Source organism: Eublepharis macularius, chromosome 2 (assembly GCF_028583425.1).
Source record: "Eublepharis macularius isolate TG4126 chromosome 2, MPM_Emac_v1.0, whole genome shotgun sequence".
NCBI lineage: Eukaryota > Metazoa > Chordata > Lepidosauria > Squamata > Eublepharidae > Eublepharis > Eublepharis macularius.
This window is the reverse complement of record NC_072791.1, coordinates 160,517,929-160,531,250: the sequence shown is the minus strand read 5'-3', so window position 1 is coordinate 160,531,250 and position 13,322 is coordinate 160,517,929.

The following is a 13,322-nucleotide window of genomic DNA, read 5'->3' as shown; positions in this document are numbered from 1 at the left end:
AAGCAACTTCTGTGACTATCTTTATGTTGAGGGCAGTAAACCTGCTGAGTTACATCTTATAATTGCAATTGGAATTGTTCTTATTTACTCTGAGGTGAAAAAAATAATTCAGCCTGGTAACATGGGTCTTCCTGTATGCAAGGCTTCACAAATGCCTTAGAAATGCCCCATGCTAACTCCATCAAAGAAAAAACTGAAAGTATATAATAAACAACATTAGAAATGACTACCGAGATGCCTCTCTTCCATCACTACCCACAGAGAAGGTGGATTCACCGCTGCTCTAAATAAAATTCCCCCTTGGAAATTGTACCTCTGCTTCTAACATAAAATAGACCATCTGTATTAACTGATTAAAATATTTTAAATGTCTTGTTGTTTATTATGTATATATAATATATATATTTGCAGCAGGGATTCCAGGCACCAAAAGAATGCAGAATGACAGGAACAACAAAACTACACTGGCACATACTAGCAAAATTAAAGATATCAGAAGAAAGCAACAAAGGTACCTAGAAGTCTGTTAAGGTCTAGCTTTCTTTAAGGTTTCTAATAATTTTTAGAAGATGCCATTCTCCACCTATAATGGTTGTTGAGACAACAATTCCCCTCTTTTTCCTCTTCTGAAAGCACCCCTGTTGCTAAAAGGGCCCCAACCATTTCCCCTTTCTTAAACTGTAGATAAAAAGCTCCTTTATGTTCCTATTGTGCTTTGAATCCAGACATAGACAATGAATAGAAGAATGCTGAAAGCATCAGGATTATGAAAGGTGTTGTTCAATCTAGTTACATAACCAATGTTGGGAAGGGGAATTGGTAGAGATCATATTCAGTGCTTATTTAGAGAGCAGATTTTCCCCCAATTTCTCTGTTGTTCCAGATTTGTTCCCCTTGTTTGCTAAATTCCAGATTAATCAGTAGAATTTCTAAAATCAGTTCTGGAAAAGGATCGTAATTTCTTTGGCTGCTTTCTGTTCCTTCAGTTTATTTTTATCTCTCTAACTCTATACTTACACTGCTGGAATCAGGTGGGAAGCAGATGGCAATGCCGCCCCCTGCATTCATCCAGCAGGGATCAGGAGTGGAGTAGGTGGAAATGCCCATCCCGCTTCACCCAGCTCAGATCAGGAGCAAGGCAGGTAGCAATGCCCACTCCCCCCTTCACCCACCTGAGATCAGGAGCAGGGCAGGTGGCAATGCCCACACAGCACCATCACCCTGATGGGATCAAAAGCAGAGCTAGTGACAATGCCTGCCCCTGCCTTCACCCAGCTGGGCTGGCATGGAGCAGGTGGCACTGCTCACCCTCTGCCTTCACCCAGATGAGGTTAGGAATGGAGCAGCTGGCAATGCCTGCGTGCCCTTCATCCAGCTGGTATCAGGAGGGGAGCAGGTGACAATGAGCACCTGCACATTCATCTGCGGGGATCAGGAGTGAAGCTGGTAGCAATGCCTGCTTGCCGCCTTCATGCAGCTGGAATTAGGTACAGAGCAGGGGGCAATACCCACCCTCCACCTTCACCCAGCTGGGATGGCATGAAGCAGGTGGCAATGCCCACCTGCTGCTTTCACCCAGCTGGTATTAGGAGTGAAGCAGGTAGAAAGGCCTGCCCACTTCACCTGGCCAGGATCAGGCACAGAGCAGGTGGCAATACCCACCCCCTTCACTTGGCAGGAATCAGGTGCAGAGGAGGTGGCCATGCCCGCCCCCTACCTTCATCCAGCCGGGATCAGTGACGTAGGAGGAGGGAATGTCCGCCTGCCTGCCTTTCTCTTTCTAGAGTCCGTTGGTTTTTCCCCCAACAGGCTTTCTTGCTAGTGTATTAATATTTTCTGAACACACAAGAAAGTTTATAAATACCAGTCAAATTCTTAATTGAGCCAAACTAATTACAAACCAATAGTGTGCCCGTCACTATCTCCAACTAAAAGTACTTACTGATATTGCTTTTAAGTAAGTGCGGTGGAGAGGTTACTATCTCATTCCAAAATTACTTTAATGCTGTCTAGGACCAGTGGTTCTGCTTAATGAATGAATAGTGAAATGTATAAGGAACAGTCTTCTTTACTATTACTTCATATATTCTAGTGATAATCACTAGTTCTAATCAAAAAGAGTCCAGTAGCACCTTTAAGACTAACCAATTTTATTGTATCATGAGCTTTCGAGAATCACAGTTCTCTGGTTAATCTTAAAGGTGCTACTGGACTCTTTTTGATTTTGCTACTACAGACTAACACGGCTAACTCCTCTGGAACTAGTTCTAATATGTGCTATAGCTGAGCTTCAGTGATACCATGATCCTATTTAGCTTTTTTAGGGATCTTTGAAAAGCATGAAACTGACTAGTATAAATGTGTCTCAACACAAATAAGTACTATTGTATTTTATAGACAATGTCTTAAAAGTATAATGAAGAGGATTTTGTTGAGAAATGTTTTTTGTGTTAGATATTCTGGTATATATATTTATTTTTGATCTATACAATTATGTTATACAATCCTTTTTTTCTGTATTCCCTCTGACTAGTACATTCTGCAGTACTGGATATATATGCTGTATCAGTAACTAGTAGCTTACTTACTGAGATGCCATTGATGACATTTTTGTTCTGTTAATTTATCGAACATTCTCATTCAAAAATATTAATTTCTAAGGTACAGAAATTGCCCCTCCCAGACAGAAGAAAGAGGCAAACAAAGTATATGAACACTAAAGGGCCATTTTATTTGACAACAGCATTAACAGCATCCTGGGCCGGATGGGGTGCACCCAAGAGTGCTCAAAGAACTTTCTAGAGAACTTGCAAAACCCTGTCCATCATCTTCAAGGCCTCCTGGAGGACTGGGGATGTGCCACAAGACTGGAGAAGAGCAAATGTTATCCCAATCTTTAAGAAAGGGAGGAAGGATGACCCGGGAAACTACAGGCCGGTCAGTCTGACTTCTGTTGCTGGAAAGATATTAGAACAGATTTTAAAGGGATCAGTCTGTAAGCATCTGAAGGACCACTCAGTGATCCGGGCAAGTCAGCATGGTTTTGTCCCTAACAGATCTTGGCTAGAACAGAGGCTCTTAAAGAGAAAGCAAGCAAGATACAGCAGAAAAAACACAGGCTCTCTATGTCAGCAATACAGCTAATCTTTTCTTAATTCAAGAAAATGATAAACAACAGTGCACAATATGTCCATCAGGGAGCTAATACTACACATCTGAACTGAATACTTTACTGATTGATTCCCTGTGCCCTTGAGTAAGCTGAGGTCTTAACAGCTTAAGTCATTCTCCAGCCTCAGGGCACATCCAGCCCCATAAGAACCCTAGCCTTGCCCCAATCAAATCAAGCAGTGTGGTAAGTGCCTACTTTGAATCTTAGCACTGCTCCATCAGAATCTCTCTCTCTGAGCCTTCTTCTCTGGCCAAAGACATAGAACGTTTGAAGCCCTCTTCCTCCATGGACTACACTACTCCTTGGACTACACAATGCTAACTCCTCTGATGGTGACTATATCCCGAATCCCTAACTCTATTCCAACTGGCTAATTTCCTAGGACTCTGGTGTGCTTGTGTGAACTGTGTATTTGTCTCTTGTGTGTGCGAGTTTTCCCCTTTAAATAAAAACTACTCTTTATTTCAAAGAACATCTGTCTCATCAGTTTCCTTGGGGATGGGACACCGTAAAAATTGGTGGAATATTGCACTTGTTACCCCTCTCGCAGAACCTTCTTCTAGCTGTTAATTCTTTCCTACTTGCAAGGAGACCAATTCCAGTAACACCCTAGCCATCAAACATGAGGGAAGGACTTGTATAGGGGGTCCAATCGGATAGTCTGCCCTCTCAGCTGGCAGCTGTCAAACATACCAGCCAATGCTGACAGACTCCAATTCCCACAACAATGAGTTTGTGCCAAGGGTGCTCACCGGCACACTCACTTAACCCAGATTCTATCCTGCCAGTGGCACCTATTTAAGGCTCCATTGTAAGCCCGTTTCCACAACCCATGTATGCAGTGCAAGATAGGTGAGTAACACCTCTCCCCATCAGCCAATTCAGGAAAAGAGAAAATAATCCTACCTGGCCCTGGTAATCTGTTACTGGCTAAACCTGCACTACTACAGTGCGGGTGGGTGCACCAAGCATGAGGCAACTGCAGGAGCCTGAGCGGCAGACCCACCTTTTAAGGCATCTGGCTCCATCCCTGGCTCAGAGGCCCAGATGGCCAGGAAGATGTTTCCTGCCTCCTCCTCCATTGGGCTGTCAAAGGATGGCCCCTGGCCTATCCAGCGGAAGCAGCCACATTATATAAGCTCACAATATGCTTCCAAATTTCTAGTAAAATGCGACAACATCTTGGCACTATCTGAATCATTTTTTGTCACCAAATATATTGGTCCTGTTTGACCAGAGAAGAAATGAACCAAGTTTTCCAATCTGAATTCAAACTGGACTCTATCTCCTCTGAGAACCACTTACATTTGTTCCTAACACACCCAGGAAGAGAATATGCACTGGGTATTTTTAAGGCAGAAAAAAGTAAAGTAGATACAATATAAATTCAATCCCAAAATGAACAGCATGTTGCATCTTGTGTAACCATCTGCTGTATTTGCACAGTGGGAATAGAATGGCTTATTATAAGTGAAATGGCGTAAGCAATGCTAACACGTGTAGCATGTGTCACTATCCTCTACACTCTTGCTAGAGAATCAGTCCCATCTGTATCTACAGTCCATATGCTTTCCATATATGGGGGATTTTTCTACCCATATATTTGTAATAGCAGGCCCAAGACTGTGCCTTTAATGGCTCCATCAGCACCTGCTCTCCTCTCCGCTATTTGGCCTCTTTCTCCCCTGTACTTTCATACACATATTTGCCTTGCAAACAATCTCATCTTCATTTTGGTAGCTATAAGTATTCTTTCATCACAATAATACCTCCCAGTTATTCTTGGTAGGTTGGATTCAAACTTCCACCAGCCGCAGAAACTGTGTAATAGGACAAGGAGTTGATTTCTGCTGATTTCCCTTTCTGCAGCATCCTGCAGTATGCCAGAGAGTTCCTCAGGAGTAGTTATTCAGGAAATGCAAGGGGGCTAGAAAAAGAAGGAGCTAAGAATGTTTTCTTGATCTCAGCTCATGGATATTTGAATGCAGCCCAATGAATTTTATCTTTGGGCATTTGCATACGATGAATTGGGTAAAGGTGAGGACAGCTTCTCAAACAGGTGAGCCATTGTGCTGGTTCATTATTTGATTTCTTTCATTACTCACTATTTGATGACTTATGGCTTTTTTCAGGATCTAAATGTTTACCAAGTTCTCCATATCACAGTGTCACATGTTGTCTCTATAAATCTATCAGTTGGTTCTATTTATCTATCTATAAATCAGATAGCTAGCAAACTACTATCACCTTAAAATTATATACAAAATAAACAGGCGTCTCATAGCCTCTTAAAGACTAATTACATTTTATTCTAGCATAAGCTTTGCTAGACTACGTATCTTCTGATGCAATGACTGGATCCAATATACATAGATCTTTGTAATGCAGATAACAAAAGATACACAGCAGTGTAAAGTGGTCATAAAATGTAGAAAGTACATTTTTTACCTGGAATGAAGTGTTCTTAGTTTTGAAGATGACACAAGTCTCCTGTTTATTTTTGTTATACTAGACTAATACTCTTCAATGATATCCATAGACTAAGCTATCACTTGTGTATCAACACAGAAAAAAATATGCAAGAACATCTGACTCTATAGATAAATTTACTATTGATGCTGCAGTTTCAAAGAACTCACTAGTGTGAAAAAATCTTGGTGGCTTATATATTATGAGCAAGCTCAAGTTTTATACCACACTCCTAAATACTTGAGTTGTTGATGACTTTTGTAGTCTAATTCCAGCATTATAACTTTCCCCATGTGCTTTAAGCATATGCCTGGCTAGGTAAAACAGTTCCCAACTTTGGCTGGAGATGGAAAATTACTGAAACATGTATCATGAGGCAGGACTGGCTAGCAGCCCCACACCCCAGAGACGTGCATAGGTGTAAAGCCAAAAGGTCTTCCAGGAGTTCCTGATTTAATCACCCACACCCTGCCAATCGCCTCCCTTCCTAATCAGAGACCTGATAAACTCTTCCCTTCTGCTAAATGAGTTTGTGATTTTATTGTATATTTACTGTAATTTTTTCTATTGCTGTAACCCACCCTGAGCCTACTCACAGGGAGGGTGGGCTATAAATTAAATATATTATCATTATCATTATCATTATTACGGGTCATCAATCAACTTTTTAAACCTATACTTCCACCCAGGAAGGTATAATCAAACCTTTTCCATGAGTCCTCCCCCCCCCCCCTTTCCATGAGATGCTGGTCATCCTCACTGCTACTTCCATGGACCTTCTTCTCTCCCAGGACTGGTAAATATAGCCCTTCCCTGAATCTCTCTCAGTCTTCCTCATTGATTTCCTAGTAAGCTCTATGTGTGTTCTGTGTATTTTGTGTGATGGCTCTCTTGCTGATCCTTTAATAAAAACCATTCCTGTTGAACATCTGCCTGTTTACTTGAGAGTCCTCTGAGGATATGATCCTGGTATACATAGGTGGAAATGCTGCTAGTTACTCTTCTCTCTGCTTTTCCTTATACACTAATTCTCCCAACTCACAAGGAGACTCTCCCCACCATTTCGGGTAACAGTATGACAACAAATTGGATCACTACCATAAAACTAGACAAAATTATCATCAAGAGGGGTGTTTTTCTGACATAGTGTTGGCAGCATATGGCTGGTAACCAGCAGGAGACTCACCCTGGGAGGAGGGCTTGCTGGTGACATGATGGCATCACTTCTGGTGCTAATCCCACCAACTAGTCTGGAATGCTTTAACTTCTCTCTCACCACACCTACTTTATCTCCCCCCTCCCCTTTATTTTCCAGTCTCTTTACTTCTCATCCTTACCCTGGCTGGGGAGTTAAACATCCTTATGTGTAGAAAAGGAAACCTTTGTTTATATTATTAACAGAAGGGGAGGGTATTGAGTTAATATTTTCCAAGAATATATCAAAGTAGTGAAAGGTTATTTTCTGCCCCCTCCATACTTTACATGCATTGTGATTTGTATTAATCTGTATTAATGACTATAAACGTGGAATAGTGAATGCCGGCTTAAATGAATGTCTTAGTTCCAGTTTATATCAAGGCAAACAATTTCCTAGCTTAAATATGTGACTGTAATTTGTGTTTGTGGTTTTAAAATGTGTCTTGTTTTAGACTTGGTTAAAGCACATATGAAGTTTGAAATTAGATGTTAGAAATTACCTCTCCCAAATAATTAGAGGAACTTTAATTACATATCAAACACTGTTTCAAACATTGGGTTGTTGTTGTTAGTAGGACATCTGATACTTGGCCTTTTGTAAATGCAGCTTTGTTACTGTAGGCATTATGCTCCAACTGGAGCCCACTTCATAATGAATGAATGAATATATATATATATATATATATATATATATATATATATATATATGAATGATGAATGAATACATATACGTATTACATATATGTATACGTATACGTACATACACACACACACACACACACACCCTTAGCTTTAGAGGAAAATATTGAGAAGCACAGGCTGTGTAACTGAGTAGATGATGTGTGGAATCCTCAGGAGCTGATAAAAAAGAACAGCGGATGTTCTAGCATCTTGAATAGATAGAAGAGAACATATTTGGTAGGAACCTCTTGGCTGGAGAGATATGAGGAAAGCTGACCCTATTTCTTTCACACAGTGATGAAGGCTTATATAGATCATTAAGCTATATAAACACAGAGGTTTATAAACTAATGAATGATGTGAACAAAATGAGAATTTTGTTCTGTCTCACTGCCAGAATTCACCTATAGTGAACTTACTTGGCAGTAGTTTCAGGGTTAGCCAAAAGGAAGTACTAAATCACATGCTGCATAATTAATTTTTGAATAAACTGCTATAAGAGCTGATATCCACTGGTTATAAGACTTTAAAACTGGAATTGACAGATTCATGGAGGTGGACATGCCCACAAGTGGCCATCAGCTATGACGGCCAAATAGAACCTCCATGTTGTGAGGCAGTATAAGTCTGATTGCCAATTCTGAGGAGCAAATGTTGGGGTACCTGTTTCTTTATTCCCTGACAGTGAGATTCCCAGAAACATCTGGCTGACTAGTATGGCAAATAGGACATTGGACAAGAGAGACCTCTGGTGTGATCTAGCAAGACTTTATTTTATTATGAAAGGTATCTAGAAAGGTATTTTATCCAGAAAGGTATCCTAGCCTCATTTTTACAGAGGGATTTAAAAATGTAATTTAAAAAATTAACTTTTTGAGAGAAATTGATAGCTCACTTTATTCAATGAGGCTTATTCCCAAGTAACCGGTGTCTCACCTATACTTAATTGATAATGCGCTTCTGTGTTCCGGCTCTGTTCTTGGTTGGGGAGTCTTCTTGATTCTGCTTGCTCCTTTTTTTTTTTTTGTACCATACCCTATTGTAATGAGAACTGTGTAAATCGTAAGTTATGTAAAATCTATTCTTTAATAATCCTGTCACATATCTTACCTAATGGACAATTGTTATTCTGTTTACTTTAACAGCAAGCAAAATGATTTGTTTTGCTATGACATTTGTTTTTGATCAGGGTCATATGGGGGGAAGGCAGATGGAATTTTTGTCTGAGGTGCTGAGGTGGTTCTCGGCAGCAGTGGTCCGTTACTAGAAGGGTGTAACTCTGCTTAAGATTGCAAAGTGTTTATTAAACAGTAAGTTGTCTTACACTTCCTTTAGTAATTCAAACATGCTGCCACAGATTTTTTTGTAATATTTATTTGTTTGTTTGTTTAAATTTGTATTCTGCCCTCCGCACACCGGCAGGCTTAGGGCAAATCACATTTATATACTTTAAAATTACAACCACAATTTAAAACATAATAAATACAGCATAAATATTTAAAAACAAACACAAGCAGCACAAACAGTTCATTAATCCATTTCCAACCATCACTGAAAAATAGTTAAGGAAGGAAACTTCGTTTTTGGAGGTGGATGTTCTAATAGGGAGGGCCTTGTTCTACCCTATTTTGGCCAGCGGGGGCCCTACCCAGCATCAACTAAAAGCCTGGTGAAACAGCTCTGTCTTACAGGCCCGGCAGAATGATAACAAATCCCGCTGGGCCCTGGTCTCATTAGACAGCATATTCCACCAGGTTGGAGCCAGGACCGGAAAGGCCCTTGCTCTGGTCAGCGCTAGGTGAGCCTCCTTGGGGCCAAGGATCATTAGTAGCTGTTTATCACTAGATCTAAGCATCTTCTGGGGCACATATAGGGAGAGGTGGTCCCGAAGCTATGCAGGTCCCAGTCCACATAGGGCTTTATAGGTTAATACCAATATCTTGAATCTGATTCGGTACTCTACTGGTAACCAATGCAGCTGATGCAATACCGGTGTAATGTGTGCACTTCTCGGCACTCTGGTGATGACATGCCACTGTATTTTGGATCAATTGCAACTGTTGGATTAGATTCAAGGAAAGCCCTGCATAGAGCGTGTTACAGTTGTCTGACCTACAGGTGATCGTTGCCTGAATCACTGTAGTTAAGTTGCAGATCGAGAGAAGAGGGGCAAGTTGCCTGGTCTACCAAAGATGGAAGAAAGAAGACCGGGCAACTGCAGCTACCCGACCCTCCATATTCATGGAGGCATCCAAGATCACTCCCAGGCTCCTGACTCTCAGGGCCAGTACAAGTACTGCCATGTCGAGAACAGGAAGCTGGGGTCCCAAATCCATGCACCCACAACTCAAATACAGGATCTCCGTCTTTGTGGGATTTAATTTCATCCAACTCTGTTTCAACCATCCGGCCACAGCTTCAAAGGCATGCTCCAGGACATCTGGGGCTGAGCCAGGCCGGCCGCCTATCAACAGATATAACTGGGTGTCATCAGCGTACTGGTGACACCCAAGACCGAAACTTCACACCAGCTGAGCGAGGGGGCACATATAGATGATAAACAATAATGGGGAGAGTATTGCCCCCTGCGGCACACTGCATACCAGTGGGTGCCGAGAGGACTGGAAATGAATAGAGCATGGTTTCCAGTCCTGAAAAACACCAGGCTAACAAAACACTCTATATTCAACAATAGCCCTGCAGAGAAGATTAGCACATCAAGCACCAATCCATATGCAAAAGAACCTCCTCAGGATACAACGAAGCCTCCCTCCATTAGCATTCCACACCCTGGGAAACTCTTACAGGATGACTCAGCTCAACCCCACCCCTCCTGAGTAGATATAAATGACTTGCCAACATCTTCTCCACACTGTGACACTGAGAGATCTCTGTCTTTTGGTGCTACACCTCTGAAGATGCCAGCCACAGCTGCTGGTGAAACGTCAGGAACTACAATGCCAAGACCACAGCTATACAGCCCGGAAAATCCACAACAACCAGATATGACTTGCTTTGATAGTCATTTTAATTATATTTTTTATCTTACTACATTTATACCCTGCCTTTCTCCCCAGTAGGGACCCAAACTAGCCTACATCATTCTTCTCTCCTCCATTTTTAACTCTCAACACTCATGTGATATAGGTTAAACTGAGAGTATGGGAGTATGCAAGGTCACCCAACAAGCTAACAAGAAGCGAGACTATTAAGCATAGCCTTATTTTAAGAAGGTTAACAATGTAGTGAAGAATCATTAAATTTAATGTTAGAAACCTTTATTTTTCTAAGAGTTACAAGTTTTTATATTAAGAATTTCATCAGGCCAATGGGTTCAGTAACAGAAATTGCTGGATTATCCTTAATGTTGCAAGCCTTCCTTTATATGTGATACAGAATCTGTTACTGAATAAGATAGATAAATAATTAAAAATATCTAGTAGTCAAGTTCAGTTCTTTTCCAAGTGAATTTCCCCTCTCACTTCAAGTCTTGGAAGAGAAATAGTATTAATTCGTTTCCCCCCCAGAAATCCAACAATAATAACAACAACAATAAAAAACAACAACATTTGATTTATATACTGCCCTTCTGGACAACTTAATGCCCACTCAGAGCATTTTACAAAGTATGCCAATATTATCCCCACAACAATCACCCTGTGAGGTGGGTGGGGCTCAGAGAGCTCTGAAAGAGACTGTAATTGATCAAAGGTCACCCAGCTGGCTTCAAGTGGAGGAGTGGGGAATCAAACCTGGTTCTCCAGATTAAAGATCTGCTGCTCTTAACTACTACACCAAATCAAATTTGTTTCTTTTCCTTTTTTAAGAATTTGGAATCTGTTTCTAATCAATTCCATTTTGATCAAAGGAAAAATTTGAGGAGAGAAAAGGCAGGAAGTGATGTTCTACAAAATTTCATAATTTCATTCTGAAGATGCTCAGAGTCTGGCAACATCTTTTCAAATCATTCTGCCCTGCTACAGCCACCACCCTGTGGTGTGTAACAAAAAAAACCACACACCTATGTAAGTGCTGAAGTTACAAAAAGGTGCACAGAGGTGTAAGAGAAAGATACAAAGAGGAATTAAAGAGAAAATCCTGTTTTGAAAGAAAATAGGAGAAATCAATGGCTGTATATAAAAACTAGCTTGATGCCTGTGCTTCGCTATGGTATCTAACTACTTTAAATCCCATTATAATACATAAGTATTATATGTATTATATGTAACATTTTTTGGTTTGTGGGGTCTTTTTAGCTGGTTTTGTAGTATAATAGCATAGTACCCGCGCTTCACAAAAGTGTTTGAATAAAACGGAGCATGATGATGCCTAAAACCAATGAAGTGAATTTCAAAATGTAACATTTATTAACGAGAATTTTAAAAGGAAAATAGTGTAGTGCAATAAATGAAGTGAAAAATACATACAACCTTTTTTTTCTACTGAAGGACCTCTTTGTAGACCTCATTGATGGTTCCCCGCACTTTGGAGCCCCCACTTTGAGGAGAAGCTTGTGGGCTGGGAAGCCAGGAGGGTTGAACATGTTGAGGAACTCTGCAGGGTAGTGAGTCCACAGATCTGTACTCCATTCCTGCCCCTTCGAGGGAGTTAAGTTGTGTTTCATTAATGATGGCAGCCTTGTCATTCTTGGGGGTCAGAATGGCACACTTGCACAGCCCGTCTATGGACTTCTTCATGATAGTGATGATATCAGGGTATATCGTGGCTGTTAGGTCTGCTAGGGTTGTCACTACTGTGCCCAGGCCTGCAGGAATGGTCACCTTTCCCTTGGATGTGAGACTTGCTGGTACTTGGCCACTGCTGCTCAGTGCACCACAGGAGTACAATGTGCATTGCTGCATCTCTAAGTTGCTTCCTCCTTTTAGCACTGGTACATCTTGTACAACGTCTGCCAGGAGACGTATTGGGGGGTAGTAAGAGGTGATGGCTGTAAGAGGTGTGAGGTGGAGTTGGACTGAGGGAGGGATGGTGTGGTGGGCACTTTGGCAGGTTCATGTGAGAGGTTCACATTGAAATGGCCCCTAGAAACGTTGTGCACTATCTCCCCATGAACATTTAAAAACTCAGCTGCCATACTGACTTTTATATAAAACCCCTTTTCAGGAGTCTTGTACTGTCTTTCTTCAACTGTCTGCCATTTCCTTGACCTATTTTTTACCTCAGAACACAGCTCCACAGTTGACCCATCAGCCTGACAGCCACATAGGAAAGCCAGGCCCCAATGGGAGATTGGCAACCCTAGAGGAGAGGTGTATTTTTACCTCAGGACACATTCAATGACTGGGAATCATTGAATGTGTCCTGAGTACTGCATGTGTCCTGCATACAGTTTAGAATGTTGAGATGATGACCAAGGCCACATATGCAAATGACCTCAGGGCAGAGTGGCTGAGTTGGCAGTTGGTGGGGGGAGGGGGATGAGCAGCCTCCCAGTCACACAGGGAAGCTGTATCCCTATGGGAAAGCACATTTTACCCCTTTTTGCTCCCTTAGGGGATGAATTTCTTAAAATCCCTTCATAGTGAGCCCCTACATCATAAAAGGAACATTCTCCCCAAATTTCACATTTCTAGGTCCAGGGGTTTGGGCTGGGCGTTGATGAGTCAGTTAGGACACTTATCTTATATATAAAGATGAATTTTAGAAAAAGAATTTCCACTCCCCATAACAACATTATTGTTAACACCCTTTAGAAGCATGTCATTCAGCCTGATTAACAGACTTGCTGGGGACAGAGGGAAATTTGCACACAGGACAAAGGTTGGAGAACTGCTGAGTACAG